Consider the following 22,447-nt stretch of genomic DNA (forward strand, 5'->3'; position numbering starts at 1 on the left):
CAATGTGGTTGTCTCTTAAATGCCCTGAAATGAATGCATCAAACCACTACAAAGTCTAAGAAAATAAATGAAACCGGATGGACCTAGGCACTGGAAACGACAATGGCAAACCCAGGCCTGTCGACCCTGCAAAGACCTCCTTACGAACATCTTGTACCAAAACTGGGAGAGCTGCTCCACAGGCTAGTCAAGCATCAGTCTGACATAGTCATACTCACGGAATCAACACTTGCAGACAATGTCCCTGACACCACCAACACCATCCCTGGATATGTCCTGTCCCATCAGCAGGATAGACTCACCAAAGGTGGCAGCACATTAGTATATAGTCAGGAGGGAGTTGCCCTGGGAGTCCTCAACATCAACTCTGGATGCCATGAAGTCTCATGGCATCAGGTCAAACATGGGCAAGGAAACCTCCTGCTGATCACCACATACCGGCCCCACTCAGCTGATGAATCAGTGCTTCGCCATGTTGAGCACCAACTGGAAGAGGGTAGCAAGGGCACAAAATGTACTTTGGGTGGGGGACTTCAATGCCCACCAAGAGTGGCTTGGTAGCACCACTACTGACCGAGCTGGCTGAGCCCTAAAGGACATAGCTGCTAGACAGGGTCTGCGGCAGGTGGTGAGGGAACCAAAGAACAACAAAGAACAGTACAACACAGGAACAGGCCATTCGGCCCTCCAAGCCTGCGCCAATCTTGATGCCTGCCTAAACTAAATCCTTCTGCACTTCCGGGGCCCATATCCCTCTATTCCCTTCCTATTCATATATTTGTCAAGACCTCTCTTAAACGTCGCTATCGTATCTGCTTCCACCTCCTCCCCTGGCAGCAAGTTCCAGTCACTCACCACCCTCTGTGTAAAAAACTTGCCTCGCACATCCCCTCTAAACTTTGCCCCTCGCACCTTAAACCTATGTCCCCTAGTAACTGACTCTTCCACCCTGGGAAAAAGCTTCTGACTATCCACTCTGTCCATGCCGCTCATAACTTTGTAAACCTCTATCATGTCGCCCCTCCACCTCCGTCGCTCCAGTGAAAACAATCTGAGTTTTTCCAACCTCTCCTCATAGCTAATGCCCTCCAGACCAGGCAACATCCTGGTAAACCTCCTCTGTACCCTCTCCAAAGCCTCCATGTCCTTCTGGTAGTGTGGCAACCAGAATTGCACGCAATATTCTAAGTGTGGCCTAACTAAGGTTCTGTACAGCTGCAACATGATTTGCCAATTTTTATACTCTATGCCCCGACCGATGAAGGCAAGCATGCCGTATGCATTCTTGACTACCTTATCCACCTGCGTTGCCACTTTCAGTGACCTGTGGACCTGTACGCCTGGATCTCTCTGCCTGTCAATACTCCTAAGGGTTCTGCCATTTACTGTATACCTCCCATCTGCATTAGACCTTCCAAAATGCATTACCTCACATTTGTCCGGATTAAACTCCATCTGCCATTTCTCCGCCCAAGTCTCCAACCGATCTATATCCTGCTGTATCCTCTGACAATCCTCATCATTATCCGCAACTCCACCAACCTTTGTGTCGTCCGCAAACTTACTAATCAGACCAGCTACATTTTCCTCCAAATCATTTATATATACTACAAACAGCAAAGGTCCCAGCACTGATCCCTGCGGAACACCACTAGTCACAGTCCTCCATTCAGAAAAACACCCATCCACTGTTACCCTCTGTCTTCTGTGACTGAGCCAGTTCTGTATCCATCTTTCCAGCTCACCTCTGATCCCGTGTGACTTAACCTTTTGCACCAGTCTGCCATGCGGGACCTTGTCAAAGGCTTTACTAAAGTCCATATGGACAACAACCACCGCCCTTCCCTCATCAATCATCTTCGTCACTTCCTCAAAAAACTCAATCAAATTAGTAAGACACGACAAGAGGAAAAAAACCTATTTGACCTCATCCTCACTAATCTGCCTGTCGCAGGTGCATCTGTCGATGGCAGTATTGGTAGAAGTGACCACTACACAGTCCTTGTGGAGACAAAGTCCTTTCTTCACATTGAGGGTACCCACCATCATGTGTGGCACTACCAAGTTACTAAATGGGATAGATTTCGAACAGATCCAGCAAGTCAAAACTGGGCATCCATGAGGTGCTGTGGGCCATCAGCAGCAGCAGAATTGTATTCAACCACAATCTGTTATCTCAAGGCCTGGCATATCCCCCACTCTACCATTACCATCAAGCCGGGGGACCAACCCTGGTTCAATGAAGAGTTTTTTTTTAGTTTTAGAGATACAGCACTGAAACAGGCCCTTCGGCCCACCGAGTCTGTGCCGACCATCAACCACCCATTTATACTCATGCTACACTCATTCCATATTCCTACCACATCCCCACCTATCCCTACCACCTACCTATACTAGGGGCAATTTATAATGGCCAATTTACCTATCAACCTGCAAGTCTTTGGCATGTTGGAGGAAACCGGAGCACCCGGAGGAATCCCACGCAGACACAGGGAGAACTTGCAAACTCCATACAGGCAGTACCCAGAATTGAACCCGGGTCGCTGGAGCTGTGAGGCTGCGGTGCTAACCACTGCGCCGCCCTTTAATTAATTAACTGAAATTCCACCAGCTGTCGTCGTGGGATTTGAACCTGTGTCCCCATGAATTAACCTGTGTTCTGGATTACTAAGTCAGTGACGTTACCACTGCACCATCATGCAGGAGGGCGTGCGAGGAGCAGCACCAGGCATGCCGCAAAATGTGGTGTCAGCCTGGTGACACACGAGTACTTGCAGGCCATACACCTGAAGCAGCATACAATAGGTTCAGATCCACAACCAACGGATCAGAACTAAGCTCTGCCACATTCAGTTGTGAATGCAAGCAGACGATTAAACAACTGACAGGAGGAGGAGGCTCCACAAATATCTCCATCTTCAACGATGGGGAAGCCCAGCACAGCAGTGCAAAAGAGAAAGCTGAAGCATTTGCATCCATCTTCAGCCAGAAGTCCCGAGTGGATGATCCATCTCGGTCTCCTCCTCAGGTCCCCAGCATCAGATGCCAGTCTTCAGGTAATCCGATTCACCCCACGTGATATCAAGAAACGGCTGAAGGCACTGGATACTGCAAAGGCTATGGGGCTTGACAACATTCCAGCAATAGTACTGACGACTTGTGCTCCAGAACGAGCCACGCCCCTCGTCAAATTGTTGCAGTACAGCTACAACACTGGCATCTACCTGGCAATATGGAAAATTGTCCAGGTATGTCCTGTGCACAAAAGGCAGGACAAATCCGATCCAGCCAACTACCACCATCAGTGTACTCCCGATCATCAGCAAAGTGATGGAAGGGGTCATCAACAGTGCTATCAAGCAGCACTTGCTCAGCAATAACCTGCTCACTGACACTCAGTTTGGGATCTGCCAGGGCCACTCAGCTCCTGAACTCATTACAGCCTCGGTCCAAACATGGACAAAAAAGCTGAACTCCAGAGGTGAGGTGAGTGTGACTGCCCTTGACATCAAGCCAGCATTTGACCGAGTATGGCATCAAGGAGCCCTAACAAAACTCGAATCGCTGGGAATCAAGGGGAAAACTCTCCACTGGTTGGAGTCATACCTAGCACAAACTGCAGGAGTTCTTCAGGGTAGTGTCCTAGGCCCAACCATCTTCAGTTGCTTCATCAATGGCCTTCCCTCCATCACAAGGTCAGAAGTGGAATGTTCACTAATGATTGAACAATATTAAGTGCCATTCTCTGTTCCTCAGAAACTGAAGCAATGCGTGTAGAAATGCAGCAAGACATGGACAAAATCCAGGCTTGGGTTAAGTGGCAAGTAACATTCATGCCACACAAGTGGCGGGCAATGACCATCTCAAATGAGAGAGAATCTAACCATCTCCCCTTGACATTCAATGGCATTATAATCGCTGAATCCCCCATTATCAACATCCTGCCGTCACCATTGACCAGATACTGAACTGGACCAGCCACATAAATGATGTGGCTCCAAGAACAGATCAGAGACTAGGAATTCTCGGGCGAGTAACTCACCTCCTGACTCCCCAAAGCCTGTCCACCATCTACAAGGCACAAGTCAGGAGTGTGATGGAATACTCTCCACGTGCCTGGATGGGTGACGCTCCAACAACACTCAAGAAGCTCGACAGCTTCTGGGCGGCACAGTGGTTAGCACCGCAGCCTCACAGCTCCAGCGACCCGGGTTCAATTCTGGGTACTGCCTGTGTGGAGTTTGCAAGTTCTCCCTGTGTCTGCGTGGGTTTCCTCCGGGTGCTCCGGTTTCCTCCCACAAGCCAAAGACTTGCAGGTTGGTAGGTAAATTGGCCATTATAAATTACCCCTAGTATAGGTAGGTGGTAGGGAAATATAGGGACATGTGGTAGGAATATGGGATTAGTGTAGGATTAGTATAAATGGGTGGTTGATGGTCGGCACAGACTCGGTGGGCTGAAGGGCCTGTTTCAGTGCTGTATCTCTAAACTAGCACCAAGAGAAGCAGCCCCATTGACTGGCACTGAATCCACCACCTTCGACATTCATTTCCTCCACCACCGGCACACAGTGGCAGCAGTGTGTACCATCTACAAGATGCAGCGCAGCAATTCACCAAGGCTCTTTCAACAGCACCTTCCAAACCCATGACCTCTACCACCTAGAAGGACAAGGGCAGCAGATGCATGGGAACACCATCACCTGGAAGCTGCCTTCCAAGCCACACACGATTCTGACTTGGAACTGTATCGTCGTTCCTTCACTGTCGATGGGCAAAACATCCTGAACTCCCTTCCTATCAGCACTATTGGTGTACCAACACCCCAAGGACTGCAGCGGCTCAAGAAGGCAGCTGACCACCACCTTCTCAAGGGCAATTAGGGATGGGCAATAAATGCTGGTATAGCTAGCGATGCCCACATCCCCCAAACGAACAAAATGAGCAGAGGGACTTGGGGTACATATTCACAAATGCTTGAAGGTGGCAGGGTAAGTTGAGAAGGCATTTCACTTGGGGAGGGCAAAGAAACCCAGGGAATACACATTAAATGGGAGGATATTGAGAGAGGTAGAGGTAGTGAGAGACCTTGGAGTGCATGTCCACAGGTCCCTAAAGGTGGAAGGACAGGTAGATAAAGTGGTGAATAAGGCATATGGAATGCTTTCCTTTATTGGCCGAGGTATAGAATACAAAAGCAGAGAAGTAACAGAATTGTATAAAACGCTGGTTAGGCCACAGTTGGAGTATTGCGTACAGTTCCAGTCACATTACAGGAGCGACATAGTCACTCTGGAGAGAGTGCAGAGGACATTTACAAGAATGTTGCCAGGGCTTGAAAGTTGCAGCTATGAGGAAAGATTGGATGGGCTAGGGTTGCTTTCCTTAGAACACAGGAGACTGAGGAGTAACTTAATTGAGGTGTACAAAATTATGAGGGACCTAGATAGACAGGAAGGACCTGTTTCCCCGAGCAGAGAGGTCAATTACCGGGGGGACAGATTTAAGGTGATTGATAGGAGGATTGGAGGGGACATGAGGAGAAACCTTTTTCACCCAGAGGGTGGTAAGTGTCTGGAATTAACTGCCAGGAATGGTGGTGGAGGCAGAAACCCTCAATTCTTTTAAAAGGTACCTGGACATGCACCTGAAGTGCTGTAACCTGCAGGTGCTGGAAGGTGGAATTAGATTGAGCAGCTAGTTTTTTTGGCCAGCACAGGCAGGACAGGCTGAAAGGTCTTCTTCTGTGCTGTAATTTTTCTATAGTTATATGGCATTTCAGAAAGCCTAGCTGGGACAAAACTTGTCACTGGGACAAGTATGGATTAATTAAGGAAAGCCAAATCGCATTTGTTAATGATTAATCATGTTTAACTACTATGATTGAGTTTTTTGATGAGGGAACAGGAGATGGTTGGTCAGGGTAATACGATTGATGTGGTCATAGAGTCACAAGGGCACAGGACAAGGCCATTTAGCCCTTCGAGTCCATGCCGGCTCTCTGTACAGCAATCCAGTCAGTTGCAATACTCTGTTCTATCCCCAAAGCCTTGCAAGTTTATTTCCCTCATGTGCCCAATTTACTTTTGAAATCATTGCGCCACTCCAATTCCACGACCCTCCTGGGCAGCAAGTTCCAGGTCAATATCCCTTGCTGCAGAAAAAAGTTCTTCCTCACCACCACCCTGTATCTCTTGGCCAAAACCTTAAATCTGTGCTCCCTAAGCCTGTACCATCAGCTAATATTAACAGTTTTGCCTACCTTCCAGCTTCTCCAACCTAGCCTTGTGGCTAAATTCCTTCATCCCTGGAATCATTCTGGTAAATTTCCTCTGCACCCTCACATCCTTCCGAAAGTGTGATGACCGGAACTGGACGCAATACTCTATAAAGCTCTGGCTAAGCCACAACTAAAGGTTCAGCATAACTTCCCTGCTTTTGTACTCAATACCTCTATTTATGAAGCCCAAGATCCCATATGCTTTGCTAATTACTCTGTCCTGCCACCTTCAGAGATCTGCAAACCCCAGGTCCCTCTGTCACTGCAAACTCTTTTGAACTGTGCCATTAAGTCTATATTGCTTCTCACTATCCCTTTTGCATCTCACACTTCTCAGCATTAAAATCCATTTGCCACTTGTCCGCCCATTCTGTTAGCCTATGTCCTGTTGCAATCGATTGGTATCATCCTCATTGCCACACCTCCAAGTTTGGTATCATCGGCAAATAATGTAAACCGGCAAAAACTGCAGATTAAGATCAGGAATGCACCAGCTGAAAGGGTAGTAGTATCAGATTACAAGAACTTTCAAAAGGCAGCTGGACATGTTCTTGAAAAGGACCAATTTGCATTTCCAATGTAAAAAGGCTAGGGTGTGGGATTAAATTGTTTCGATGAGCTGGCACAGACATAGAATACAAGGGGCAAAAGTCGTGCTGCAGCTGTACAAAGCTCTGGTTAGACCACACCTGGAGCACTGTGAGCAGTTCTGCACGCCACACCTTAAGAAGGATATACTGGCCTTGGAGAAGGTGCAGTGTAAATTTACCTGAATGATACATGAACTCCAAGGGTTAAATTACCAGGAGAGAAGACACAAACAAGGGTTGTATTCCTTGAAATTTAGACAAAGAGCAATTTGACCAAAGTTTTTCAGGGGAACTGATAGTTTAGATAAAGGGAAACTAGTTCCACTGGTTGGAAAGTCTAAGACAAGGTGACACAGTCTAAACGTTCAGGAGTGAAATTAGGAAAAACTTTTACACACAACGGTAGTAGAAGTTTGGAACTCTCTCCTGCAAATAGCAATTAATCCTAGATCAATAGTAAATATTAAATCTGGGATTTAGATTTTTGTTCGTCAAAAGTATTAAGGGATATAAGGCAAAGATAGGTATATGGAGTTATGTCACAGATCAGCTGTGATTTCATTAAATGATGGAATAGGCTCAAGGAGCTAAATGGCCTCCTCCTGTTCCTAAGTCTTCAAGGATGGGAACATCTAAACATCACCAAGCAGGGACCCAGGACTGATTTGCTTCAGGCACCCATCTAGCAACTGTATTGGAAAGAACATTTTATACCCTCTAACCAGGGAAAACAACAGCATTTTCTACTCTTTAATTCCCGTAACCAGCCTCTTGCAGTTGTAGATTCCACTGGTGCCAATTGATCTCTAGGTATCTTTCCAAGTGAGCATGCTTCACATGTGAGAAGCGAGTGTGTTAGTAATCAACCATAGGGACCAGGAACACTCACTACCAATCTCAATCCTTTCCTCCTCACACTCACACAAGCACTTGTTCGCAGGGGCCCTTGGATAACTCATGGAAAATGGGAATCCAGGGACATTGTCACCAATCAGCTAAATCAGAACCGATCAGGAATCTCTACAGCTCAGCTAGACTTTACCAATTGAGTCAATGGGGAGCTAAACGTCTACGCAAACACATCAAAATTCACTGGATTTTCCATAAATGTTGCCATTAAATTTCCTTATTCAAAGTTTGCACCCACAAAGTATCATTGCTAAAGCACCAGTAAAAAGCACTTCAGTTATTGGTTAACGCATGAGCGAGTTCTGACCACCACCATGAAATAACCAGCACAGATGGAGCAATGGTGAAAGCCAGAGAGTCAAACATTCATTGCGGCACAGGAGAAGGCGATTCAGCCCATAATGTCCATGCCGACTCTCTGTAGAGCAATCCAGTCAGCCCCATTCCCCTGCTCTATCTCCACAGCCCTGCAACTTTATTTCCTTCAAGTGCCCATCCAATTTTCCTTTGTCGCTGACCCTTCCTTTCTCCTCCTCTCAATATGGGGAGTCAGCAGCAAAGCAAACCAAAATGCTCCTTCCTCCCGGGCTCCTTCACTCCCTCTCTTTTCCAGGCATGATTAGCAGCAATAACCTCCCTTCTTTGAGGAAGTGACGAAGATGATTGATGAAGGAAGGGCAGTGGATGTTGTCTATATGGACTTCAGTAAAGCCTTTGACAAGGTCCCGCATGGCAGACTAGTACAAAAGGTGAAGTCACATGGGATCAAAGATGAGCTGGAAAGATGGATACAGAACTGGCTCGGTCATAGAAGACAGAGGGTAGCAGTGGAAGGGTGCTGTTCTGAATGGAGGACTGTGACTAGTGGTGTTCCGCAGGGATCAGTGCTGGGACATTTGCTGTTTGTAGTATATATAAAAGATTTGGAGGAAAATGTAGCTGGTCTGATTAGTAAGTTTGCGGACGACACAAAGGTTGGTGGAGTTGCGGATAGTGATGAGGATTGTCAGAGGATACAGCAGGATACAGATCGGTTGGAGACTTGGGCAGAGAAATGGCAGATGGAGTTTAATCCGGACAAATGTGAGGTAATGCATTTTGGAAGGTCTAATGCAGGTGGAAAGTATACAGTAAATGGCAGAACCCTTAGGAGTATTGACAGGCAGAGAGATCTGGGCGTACAGGTCCACAGGTCACTGAAAGTGGCAACGCAGGTGGATAAGGTAGTCAAGAAGGCATACGGCATGCTTGCCTTCATCAGTCGGGGCATAGAGTATAAAAATTGACAAGTCATGTTGCAGCTGGCCAGAACCTTAGTTTGGCCACACTTAGAATATTGTGTTCAATTCTGGTCGCCACATTACCAGAAGGATGTGGAGGCTTTGGAGAGGGTACAGAGGAGGTTTACCAGGATGTTGCCTGGTCTGGAGGACATTAGCTGTGAGGAGAGTTTGGATAAACTCGGATTGCTTTCACTGGAATGACGGAGGTGGAGGGGCGAAATGATAGAGGTTTACAAAGTTATGAGTGGCATGGACAGAGTGGATAGTCAGAAGCTTTTTCCCAGGGTGGAAGTGTCAGTTACTAGGGGCCATACGTTCAAGGAGAGAGGGGCAAAATTTAGAGGGGGAGGTGGTGGAAGCAGGTACGATAGCGACATTTAAGAGGCATCTTGACAAATACATGAAAAGGATGGGAATCGAGGGATACGGTCCCTGGAAGTGCAGAAGGTTTTAGTTTAAGCGGGCATCAAGATCGGCGCAGGCTTGGAGGGCCGAATGGCCTCTTCCTGTGCTGGACTGGTCTTTGTTCTTGGCTCCAGGTTGCAGCAGCAGGATCAGCAGCAATGCCTCTCCACTCTCCACCCCCTGCACCTCCAATCTCTCCTTCAAGCTCCACATTTGGTGAAGAATATAACTGAAGTCAATCTTTACACACGCATATATTTGCAGAGTTACAGATTACAAGCAAGCAGCTCCTAAACAAGCAAGCACAGTTTTAGTCTCTATTTATAGAGGTCTCAAATGAATGCCTAACTAATGCCCATCACCTGCTTACAATATACAATTAACAATAGTGTTCCTGAAAAGCCAAAATACCAGGCTAAGTTTAAATTAAACACACTTTTTAAACACCAGTTGACATACACTCTTGGAAAGATAAGGAATACTCATCTCACCACTGAAGAGTTACTAATTTTATGCCAGAAGGAATCATTTTCAAAGAACAAAGAAAATTACAGCACAGGAACAGGCCCTTCGGCCCTCCAAGCCTGCGCCGATCCAGATCCTCTATCTACACATGACGCCTATTTTCTAAGGGTCTGTTTCTCTTTACTTCCTGCCCATTCATGTATCTGTCTAGATACATCTTAAAAGACGCTATCGTGCCCGCGTCTACCACCTCCGCTGGCAACACGTTCCAGGCACCCACCACCCTCTGCGTAAAGAACTTTCCACGCATATCCCCCCTAAACTTTTCCCCTCTCACTTTGAACTCGTGACCCCTAGTAATTGAATCCCCCACTCTGGGAAAAAGCTTCTTGCTATCCACCCTGTCTATACCTCTCATGATTTTGTACACCTCAATCAGGTCCCCCCTCAACCTTCGTCTTTCTAATGAAAATAATCCTAATCTACTCAACCACTCTTCATAGCTAACACCCTCCATACCAGGCAACATCCTGGTGAACCTCCTCTGCACCCTCTCCAAAGCATCCACATCCTTTTGGTAATGTGGCGACCAGAACTGCACGCAGTATTCCAAATGTGGCCAAACCAAAGTCCTATACAACTGTAACATGACCTGCCAACTCTTGTACTCAATACCCCGTCCGATGAAGGAAAGCATGCCATATGCCTTCTTGACCACTCTATTGACCTGCGTTGCCACCTTCAGGCAACAATGGACCTGAACACCCAAATCTCTCTGTACATCAATTTTCCCCAGGACTTTTCCATTTACTGTATAGTTCACTCTTGAATTGGATCTTCCAAAAGGCATCACCTCGCATTTGCCCTGATTGAACTCCATCTGCCATTTCTCTGCCCAACTCTCCAGTCTATCTATATTCTGCTGTATTCTCTGACAGTCCCCTTCACTATCTGCTGCTCCACCAATCTTAGTGTCGTCTGCAAACTTGCTAATCAGACCACCTATACTTTCCTCCAAATCATTTATGTATATCACAAACAACAGTGGTCCCAGCACGGATCCCTGTGGAACACCACTGGTCACACGTCTCCATTTTGAGAAACTCCCTTCCACTACTACTCTCTGTCTCCTGTTGCCCAGCCAGTTCTTTATCCATCTAGCTAGTACACCTTGGACCCCATGTGCCTTCACTTTCTCCATCAGCCTACCATGGGGAACCTTATCAAACGCCTTACTGAAGTCCATGTATATGACATCTACAGCCCTTCCCTCATCAATCAACTTTGTCACTTCCTCAACGAATTCTATTAAGTTGGTAAGACATGACCTTCCCTGCACAAAACCATGTTGCCTATCACTGATAAGCCCATTTTCTTCCAAATGGGAATAGATCCTATCCCTCAGTAACTTCTCCAGCAGCTTCCCTGCCACTGACGTCAGGCTCACCGGTCTATAATTACCTGGATTATCCCTGCTACCCTTCTTAAACAAGGGGACAATTGAATCAATTATTAAGAGAGAGTTTGGTGTCCGCAGTCACATCAAGACTTAATCTCAGGACACTGAATAACACCTGCGTTCTTCAAATAGAGTCTCTTTAAAGCAATGATTAGTAAGGATAGCCATTGCAGCACACAACCCAAGGCACTGACACTGTGCGCAACCCTCTGGGCACCGGCTAGGTATGACTTCAATTCCTGCCCCCAACCCCGCCGCACGCACCCCCCCCCCCCCCACCTCCCCCACCAATTCCCATTGACTTCAGGTTTACTGGGGCTCCTTTCTGCCACATTCAATGAAATTCTGCCTTAATATCAAGGACAATCACTTTCACCTATGACATCGGCTGCTATGTCCTTCAGAATTGAGCCAAGGTCAGTGGGGGTCCTACTGGACCACTCATAGTAATGGATGTTGAAGTCCTCACCCAGAGTACAAATTGTGCCCTTGATCCCCTCAGTGCTTTCTCCAAATGCTGTTCAACATGGGGTACTGATTCAGCAGCTGAGGGGGGCTGGCGATAAGTGGTAATCAGGAGGTTTTGTTACCAAGTTTGATGTGAAGCCATGATTCTTCATTTTCTGAAATAAATCAAATTTGCATTTGAATGAATCAATATGTTTGTATCATCTCCAGAGGAAGTCTGTTCCATAGCTCAACCACTTGCTTTGAATTTATTTCCTTTGAGTGCAGTGAGGTAACATGGAACCACAGGACACCAGAATAAAATAGAAAGGAGATATCATACAAATTAATCAAGACTGAAGAGGACAAAACCCAGGTTCAGATGGATTGCACCTGTAAATACTCAAAAGAAATTAGGAGATAGCAGAAAAATCAGTATTCAGATGTAGATTCAATCGAAAAATAGTGCTAGTGGACTGGTTACTATAATTACTACCTTCAAAAGGAGGTGAGAGAGAGGCAGAGAGGAGCGGAGCCCGAGGAGCAGCAGGACCAGAGGGATAAAAAGCGTGCCAAAAACCTGTGCGGGAGAGAGGCAGAGAGGAGCGGAGCCCGAGGAGCAGCAGGACCGGAGGTATAAAAAGCGTGCCAAAACTTGTCTGGGAGACAGAGAGGAGTGGAGCCCGAAGAGCCAGGGGTAAAAAAAAAAATCGAAAAGTGACATCAGAGTGACGTCGCATTGAACAGTGAGAGCAGAAAAAGAGAGAGCAGCTGGGGTCAGTATTCAGGTAGGTTTTTCATCTAATTTAATTGAATCAACATAGAGCAAGACTTGATTAATTTAAAAGTATATAAACTAAAGACTAAAGCTGTTTCAAAAAAACTAAAGACCAGTCGGAAATTTAAGTAACAAATAAAATCTAATGATGTAAAATAGAGATGCAGGGCCAGGTGATAAGAGTCATAGAGTCGGACATCATAGAAACAGGCCCTTCGGCCCACCACGTCCATACCGATCATAATGCCTATCTATACTAATCCCACCTGTCTGCATTAATTCCATATCCCTCTATGCCTTGCTCACTCAAGTACCTGTTCAGATGCCTCTTAAATGTCGCTACTGTTCCTGCTTCCACCACCTCCTCAGGCAGCTCATTCCAGATACCCATTATTCTTTGTGAGAAAAATTTACCCTTTTGATCTCCTTTCAACCTCCTCCCTCTCACCTTAAATCTATGCCCTCTAGTTTTAGTCACCCCTACCATGGGAAACAGACTCTGGCTATCTATCCTATCTATGCCTCTCATAATTTTACATACCTCTATCATGTCATCTCTCAGTTTCCTTCGCTCCTGGGAAAACTCTCTTTATAGCTCAAGCCCTTCAAACTAGGCAACATCCTTGTGAATCTTTTCTGCACCCTCTCTAGCTTAATCACATCTTTCCTGTAGTGCGGCGACCAGAACTGCACACAGTACTCCAAATGCGGCCAAACCGACGTTATGTACAACTGTCACGACGTCCCAACTCTTGTACTCAGTGCCTCGGCCGATGAAGGCAAGCATGCCATACGCCTTCTTCACCACCCTGTCTACCTGTGTTGCCACTTTCAGGGAACTATGTACTTGCACCCAAGGTCTCTCTGCTCAAGAACACTCTTCCCAAAATGCATCACTTCACACTTGTTTGCGTGAAATTCCATTTGCCACTCCCTTGCCCACTTTCTCAGTTGATCTATTTCCTGTTGTAATCTTAGACAACCTTCTTCGCGGTCCACTTTATGACCAATTTTGGTGTGTTGCACCTGCATGATGTGGGAGCTGGTGGACCCCATTGTGGTTCCTGAACACATCTGCAGCAGGTTTTGGCTGCTCGAGGAACTCCGGCTCAGAGTTGATGAGCTGGAGTCTGAGCTTCGGACAATGCGACACATCAGGGAGGGGGAGAGTTACCTGGACGCTGTGTTTCAGGAGACAGTCACACCCCTTAGATTAACTACCTTGAATTCAGCCAGTGGTCAGGGACAGGAGGGTGTGAGACAGGTAGAGGGATCCAGGAAGTAGTGCTGCAGGAGCTTCAGCCATTGTCCTTGTCCAACAGGTTCGAGATTCTTGCTCCCTGTGTGGACGAGAGGAGGGACTGTAGGGAGGATGAGGAAACTGACCACAGCACCGTGGTATAGGGACCCATTCAAGTGGGGGGAGAAAAGAGAAATGTAGTCGTAATCGGGGATAGCATAGTTAGGGGCATAGACACTGTTCTCTGTGGCCAGGATTGAGAGTCCCGAAGGCTCTGTTGCCTACCTGGTGCCAGGATTCGGGATATCTCATCTGGGCTGCAGAGGAACTTGAAGTGGGAGGGGAAAGATCCAGTTGATGTGGTCCACGTAGGTACCAACGATTTAGGTAGAACGAGGTTAGAGGTTCTGCTGAGGGAATATGAGCAGCTAGGGGCTAAATTAAAAAGCAGAACCAAAAAGGTAATAATCTCCGGATTACTACCTGACTATTAGCAAAGATCGGATGTCCACCAAAACTACTAAGTATCAGTTCATTCCATGACAATATGAAAGGCACAATTCAGCATAGCGGCGCCTCATCAGACCCCTTTCCAATCCTGAGTGGTGTGAAACAGGGCTGTGTTCTCGCACCTACACTGTTTGGGATCTTCTTCTTCCTGCTGCTCTCACATGCGTTCAAAGTCTTCAGAAGAAGGAATTTTCCTCCACACAAGATCAGATGGCAGGGTGTTCAACTTTGCCCATCTAAGAGCGAAGACCAAAGTATGGAAGGTCCTCATCAGGGAACTCCTCTTTGCTGATGATGCTGCATTAACATCCCACACTGAAGAGTGTCTGCGGAGACTCATCGACAGGATTGTGGCTGCCTGCAACGAATTTGGCCTAACCATCAGCCTCAAGAACACGAACATGATGGGACAGGATGTCAGAAATGCTCCATCCATCAATATCGGTGACCACGCTCTGGAAGTGGTTCAAGAGTTCACCTACATAGGCGCAACTATCACCAGTAACCTGTTTCTCGATGCAGAAATCAACAAGCGCATGGGAAAGGCGTCCGCTGCTATGTCCAGACTGGCCAAGACAGTGTGGGAAAATGGCGTACTGACACGGAACACAAAAGTCCAAGTGTATCAAGCCTGTGTCCTCAGTACCTTGATCTACGGCAGCGAGGCCTGGGCAACGTATGTCAGCCAAGAGCAACGTCTCAATTCATTCCGTCTTCGCTACCTCCAGAGAATCCTTGGCACCAGGTGGCAGGACTGTATCTCCAACACAGAAGTCTTCGAGGTGACCAACATCCCCAGCATATACATCCTACTGAGCCAGCAGCGCTTGAGATGGCTTGGCCATGTGAACCGCATGGAAGATGGCAGGATCTCCAAAGACACATTGTGCAGCAAGCTCGTCACTGGTATCAGACCCAATGGCCATACATGTCTCCACTTTAAAGACGTCAGCAAACGTGGCATGAAGTCCTGTGACATTGATCACAAGTTGTGGGAGTCAGTTTCCAGTGATCGCCAGAGCTGACGGACAGCCATAAAAGCAGGGCTATAGCGCGGCGAGTTGAAGAGACTTAGCAGTTGGCAGGAAAAAAGACAGAAGCGCAAGGGGAGAGCCAACTATGTAAAGGCCCAACAACCAATTTTATCTGCAGCACCTGTGGAAGAGTCTGCCATTCTAGAATTGGCCTTCATAGCCACTCCAGGCGTTTCTTCACAAACCACTGACCAGCTGGACATACAGCCAACCAAATCGGAACTCAGTGATGCCATTGATTCCCTAGCCAGCGGAAAAGCCCCTGGGAAGGACAGCATTACCCCTGAAATAATCAAGAGTGCCAAGCCTGCTATACTCTCAGCACTACATGAACTGCTATGCCTGTGCTGGGACGAGGGAGCAGTACCCCAGGACATGCGCGATGCCAACATCATCACCCTCTATAAAAACAAAGGTGACCGCGGTGACTGCAACAACTACCGTGGAATCTCCCTGCTCAGCATAGTGGGGAAAGTCTTTGCTCGAGTCGCTCTGAACAGGCTCCAGAAGCTGGCCGAGCGCGTCTACCCTGAGGCACAGTGTGGCTTTCGTGCAGAGAGATCGACTATTGACATGCTGTTCTCCCTTCGTCAGATACAGGAGAAATGCCGTGAACAACAGATGCCCCTCTACATTGCTTTCATTGATCTCACCAAAGCCTTTGACCTCGTCAGCAGACGTGGTCTCTTCAGACTACTAGAAAAGATTGGATGTCCACCAAAGCTACTAAGTATCATCACCTCATTCCATGACAATATGAAAGGCACAATTCAACATGGTGGCTCCTCATCAGAGCCCTTTCCTATCCTGAGTGGTGTGAAACAGGGCTGTGTTCTCGCACCCACACTTTTTGGGATTTTCTTCTCCCTGCTGCTTTCACATGCGTTCAAATCCTCTGAAGAAGGAATTTTCCTCCACACAAGACCAGGGGGCAGGTTGTTCAACCTTGCCCGTCTAAGAGCGAAGTCCAAAGTACGGAAAGTCCTCATCAGAGAACTCCTCTTTGCTGACGATGCTGCTTTAACATCTCACACTGAAGAATGCCTGCAGAGTCTCATCGACAGGTTTGCGTCTGCCTGCAATGAATTTGGCCTAACCATCAGCCTCAAGAAAACGAACATCATGGGGCAGGATGTCAGAAATGCTCCATCCATCAATATTGGCGACCACGCTCTGGAAGTGGTTCAAGAGTTCACCTACCTAGGCTCAACTATCACCAGTAACCTGTCTCTAGATGCAGAAATCAACAAGCGCATGGGTAAGGCTTCCACTGCTATGTCCAGACTGGCCAAGAGAGTGTGGGAAAATGGCGCACTGACACGGAACACAAAAGTCCGAGTGTATCAGGCCTGTGTCCTCAGTACCTTGCTCTACGGCAGCGAGGCCTGGACAACGTATGCCAGCCAAGAGCGACGTCTCAATTCATTCCATCTTCGCTGCCTTCGGAGAATACTTGGCATCAGGTGGCAGGACTATATCTCCAACACAGAAGTCCTTGAAGCGGCCAACACCCCCAGCTTATACACACTACTGAGTCAGCGGCGCTTGAGATGGCTTGGCCATGTGAGCCGCATGGAAGATGGCAGGATCCCCAAAGACACATTGTACAGCGAGCTCGCCACTGGTATCAGACCCACCGGCCGTCCATGTCTCCGTTATAAAGACGTCTGCAAACGTGACATGAAATCCTGTGACATTGATCACAAGTCGTGGGAGTCAGTTGCCAGCATTCGCCAGAGCTGGCGGGCAGCCATAAAGACAGGGCTAAATTGTGGCGAGTCGAAGAGACTTAGTAGTTGGCAGGAAAAAAGACAGAGGCGCAAGGGGAGAGCCAACTGTGCAACAGCCCCAACAAACAAATTTCTCTGCAGCACCTGTGGAAGAGCCTGTCACTCCAGAATTGGCCTTTATAGCCACTCCAGGCGCTGCTTCACAAACCACTGACCACCTCCAGGCGCGTATCCATTGTCTCTCGAGATAAGGAGGCCCAAAAGAACAAAGAACAAAAGAACTGACCACCTCCAGGTGCTTACCCATTGTCTCTCGATACAAGGAGGCCAAAGAAGAAAGAAGACTACCTGAGCCACGAGCAAATTGGCAAAGGGTCAATAAGATTAAAGAGGTAAATGCGTGGCTCAAAGATTGGTGAGAGAGAAATGGGTTAGAATTCGTGGGACGTTGGCACCAGTACTGGAGAAGGAGAGAGCTGTTCCGATGGGACGGGCTCCACCTGAATCACGCTGGGAGCAGAGTCCTGGCGAGTCGCATAACGAGCGCTGCAGATAGGGCTTTAAACTAAATAGCGGGAGGAGGGTTCAGTTGCATGAAAAAACAGGAAGTTCAAGGAGAAGGTAGGAGTGCAGGTTAGTGGTGAGGCTTGATTTTTACCAAACTGCAAGAAGTATACTGGTTAAACCAGAAGAGAGAAATAACAGGCGAATAATGCATCAGTGCTGAGGGTAGGTTAGGGGATATAGCCCAAATAGGAGTTCTATATACAAATGCAAGGAGTGTAAGGAATAAACTAGATGAGCTGCCAGTGCAAATTCAAATGGAAGATTATGATGTGGTGGCCATTGCAGAGACGTGGCTGCAGGATGGTCGGGACTGGGAACTAAATATACCTGGTTATAAAGTTTACAGGAGGGACAGGGGAAATGGCAGAGGGGGTGGAGTAGCCTTACTGATTAGAAATATCACCTCATTGGTGAGGGAGGATATAATGAGGGGAAAGCATCCAGTGGAGACCTTATGGGTGGAATTGAGGAACAGACAAGGTCCTAGATGTAACAAGGGTATAGGCAATATTAGATTTAGTTATGAGTAATGAGCCAAATTTAATAGTAGCCTAACTGTGCGTGAACATATATCAAACAGTGATCACAACACGATTGAATTCAAGGCAGCGTTTGAAAGTGAAAAGCACGAATCAGCGACTAGAATTTTAGACTTGGGTAAGACTGACTTTACCGGGATGAGACAGAGACTGTCCACGGTAAACTGGGTAGATCTGTTAATGGGTCAAATGACTAAAGAACAGTGGAGAATATTTAAAGAAACAATTAACCAAATACAGAGCGAGTATATACCTGAGAGGAAAAAGCTCCACTTCACAGAAAAAACAGCCATGGACAACTAAAGAGATTAGGCATAGCATAAAACAAAAAGGGCTTAGAATAATGCAAAACGCAGCACAGATCCGGCCGAATAGGATCGATGCAAAGAGTCACAAAGCAGCCTATAAGAGCTACTAAAAGAGATTGTGAAAGGAAACTTGCAAGGGACATCAAAATCAATAAGAAGAAATTTTATAGTTACATTAAGGGAAAGCAGGTGGTCAAGAGCAATGTAGGCCCACTAAAAGCTGAAAATGGAGATATTGTCATTGATAATGGGGAAATGGCAGACATGTTGAACAATTACTTTGCCTCAGTATTTACAGTTGAAAAGGAGGATAACTTGCCGGAAGCCCCAAAAAAATTAACAGCCGATAGGGGACAGGGACTTAATACAATTAACACAAGTAAAACATCAGTAACAAGCAAATTAATGGAACTAAAAGTGAGAAATCCCCAGGACCTGACGGTTTCCATCCAAGGGTGTTAAAGGAAGTAGGGGAGCACATTGTAGATGCCCTAACTATAGTCTTTCACAGTTCCCTAGATTCAGGAGTGGTCCCTCTGAATTGGAAGGTTGCACATGTCACTCCACTTTTTAAGAAGTGTGAAAGGGGGAATCAAGGAAATTACAGACCAGTTAGCCTGACATCTGTGGTGGGCAAGTTGCTGGAGTCTATAATCAAGGATAGGGTGACTGAACACCAAGAAAAATTTCAGTTAATCAGGGATAGCCAGCATGGATTCATGACGGGAAGGTGATGCCTGACAAATTTCATTGAATCTTTTGAAGAGGTGACTAAGGTAGTGGACAGGGGAATGTCTATGGATGTTATTTATATGGACATTCAGAAGGCATTAGATAAGGTCCCACATAAGAGACTGTTAACTAAGGTAGAAGCCCATGGAGTTGAGGGCAAATTATTGACATGGTTAGGAAGTTGGTTGAGTGGTAGGCGACAGAGAGTGGGAATAATGGGTAAGTACTCCAATTGGCATGATGTGACTAGTGGTGTCCCGCAGGGATCTGTGTTGGGGACTCAATTATTCACATTATTCATTAAAGACTTGGATGATGGCATAGTATGGCATATATCCAAATTTGCTGATGATACAAAGTCAGGCGGCATTGTAGACAAGTCTAGATGAAAGCATAAAATTGCAAAGAGATACTGATAGACTAGGTGAGTGGGCAAAACTGTGGCAGATGGATTTCAATGCGGGCAAGTGAGAGATTATCCATTTTGGACAGAAAAAGGATAGAACAGGGTACTTTCTAAATGAGAAGAGGTTAAGTATAGTGGATGTCCAAAGAGACTTGGAGGTTCAGGTGCATAGATCTTTAAAATGCCACGAGCAAGTGCAGAAAATAATCAAAAAGGCTAATGGAATAATAGCCTTTATATCTAGAGGATTGGAGTATAAAGACACAGAGGCTTTGCTGCAGCTGTACAAAACCCTGGTTAGACCCCACTTGGAGTACTGTGAACAGTTCTGGGCTCCACACCTTTGGAAGGATATATTGGCCTTGGAGGGAGTGCAGCGTAGGTTTACAAGAATGATACCTGGACTACAGGGGCTAAATTACGAGGAGAGATTACACAAATTAGGCCTATTTTTGCTAGAATTTAGAAGGTTAAGGGATGATCTGATCGAAGTCTTCAAGATATTAACAGGAAAAGACAGGCTAGACAAAGATAAACTATTTCCACTGGTTGGAGATTCTAAAATTAAAGGGCATAGTCTACAAATTAGGACCAGACCGTTCAGGACAGATGTTAGGAAGCACTTCTTCACGCAAAGGGTGGTAGAGGTTTGGAACTCTCTCCCACAAACAGCAGTTGAAGCTAGAACAGGTGTTAATTTTAAATCTGAGATAGATAGATTTTTGTTAAGCAAAGATATTAAGGGATATGGGCCAAAGGCATGTATATGGAGTTAGGCCGTGATCTCATTGAATGGCGGGACAGGCTCAAGGGGGGCTGAATGGCCTACTCCTGTTCCTACGTTCCCATGACAGAACTAACCCAGGGAACCCTAGATAAGTCAGCTTAGTCAGTGGTAGGGAAGACACCAGAAACTTTGTTAAATTAGCAGATAACAAAACATAGACAAGACAGAGAATATAGTTTAAAAAAATAGTCAGCATTGATTTCGAGATTATTTTAATCAACCATTCTTTGTAATTCCTTTGTCTGTTCTTTGTTAATTCAGTGGATGTGGTACACAGGGAATCTCAGAAGGCCTACGATAAGGTGCCACTGGAGACTGATGACAAAGGTCAGGACCATGAAGCAGAATGGATTGAAAGGAGGTTACAAAACAAAAAAGAGGGTAGGAGTTAAGGATGGTTTCTCAGATGGGCAGAAAGTCAGATGTGGTGTTCCACAGTGATCTGTACTGGGAACACCATTGTCCATTATGTAAAGAAATTACATCATGTTGTAGACCCAGTAAAAACACATAAGAACATAGTTGAGACAAAGGGCTAGTCACACAATACAGTGTGTTGAAACATAGTGGAGGCTGGGTAGTAAGGGGCCACAGCACACAGATGGCCAAGGAATTGTAGACAGTACAGAAAAACAGGATAAAACAAGAAAGATGCTACCAGTGTCCTTGCACAAACCAGATAAAGGAGTTGCTATGGACACGGGATATGATTAGACTCACAATAAACAATGGGAGAGTGTGAGAAATGAAAGTGCTGACCAGGCTCTCACTGAACCAAATAAGGAATTATCACTGTCATTATACCAGACCCCTATGAGTAAGTAAGAGGGGAAGGTCTTGGAAACAAGATTTAACCCCTGACTGAAACTGGGGACGGCATGAGAACCCCGGGGTAGAACACTCGAGAAGACACCCTGAGTCAAGGACTCAGAAAACGGAAGGGCAGCTGCAAGACGGAGACTGATCACCTCATGTCTTGACAGGTAATATACTGTGCAAGTAGTGCATGCCTGTACTTGATGATTTGATGCGTGAATAAAACATTGATATACCTTTCACCAGTTCACTTTTGTAAATTCAGAGTAAGTGCAGATCAGGCACACAGAATCTGGAGGTATGAAATTTGCAGATTTGAGGGATAGCTAATTATGTGGAGACTGTGCCACAGGATGGTAGACTAAGCAGATAAATGGCAAATTTTGATTCAATGCAGACAAGCGTGAGGTAGCTCATCATGGTGGGAGGCACTTATGCCTTGGAAGGTAAGAAACTAAATGGAATCATTAGAAGTAGCAACACAAAGTCATGAAAAATATGAACAAGGTACTGGAGTTGATTTCTAGAGGAATAGTATGCAAATACAGGGAGGTGGTGCTCAATTTAGATCACACTTGGAATACTGTGTGTCATTCTGCTCTCCTTACTACAGAAAGGGTATAAAGGCACTGGAGAAAGTGCACAAAAGAATTACAAGGATGTTACCAGACTTGAGAGGTTGCAACTATCAGGGAAAAAATGGGACCCTTTTCTCATGAGGGTTTAGTAGAGTAAATAAGGAGAAACTGTATCCAGTAGAAGGGTCGATAACCAGAGGCCAGATTCAAGCGAATTGACAGAAGAATCAGCCAACATGTCGAAAAAAATTTAAATAGTGAGTTATAATCTGTAATGTAGAGCCTGAAAAGTTGGTGGAGGCAGACTCAATAATAACTTTCAAAAGGAAATTGGATAAATATTTGAAGGGGAGAAAACTGTAGAACCATGGGGAAACAGCAGGGGAGTGGAACTAACTAAAGTAGCTCTTTCATAATGCCACATTTGGCTAAATGTCCTCAACTGTACTGTATCATTCTATAATTTAATGAAGAAACCTCATCAAATTCATGAAGGGGTTCGGTGGAGTGGATGTGGAAAAACTGCCTTCACTCTGGGTGAGTCCAGACTGGGGGTATAACTATAACAGATCAAGTAAGGAATTT

The 22,447-nt window shown here is 46.1% G+C and overlaps 1 protein-coding gene across 6 annotated transcripts in view; it reads right to left on the minus strand.

Moving 5' to 3' along the window:
- Positions 1-22,447, minus strand: part of spg21 (SPG21 abhydrolase domain containing, maspardin) — a 170,912-nt gene that overhangs the window by 110,563 nt on the left and 37,902 nt on the right. The window contains exon 3 of one of the 6 annotated variants that reach the window (XM_068017655.1): positions 11,860-12,013. The exons of 4 other annotated variants lie outside the window; for them this stretch is intronic. The gene's annotated coding sequence lies outside the window, so the exon portion shown is untranslated. Of the gene's footprint in view, positions 1-11,766; positions 11,792-11,859; positions 12,014-22,447 lie in introns of those variants that run through there. One more of the 6 variants, XM_068017658.1, reaches the window with a different exon arrangement.

The sequence above is a fragment of the Heterodontus francisci genome, chromosome 38, assembly GCF_036365525.1.
Source record: "Heterodontus francisci isolate sHetFra1 chromosome 38, sHetFra1.hap1, whole genome shotgun sequence".
NCBI lineage: Eukaryota > Metazoa > Chordata > Chondrichthyes > Heterodontiformes > Heterodontidae > Heterodontus > Heterodontus francisci.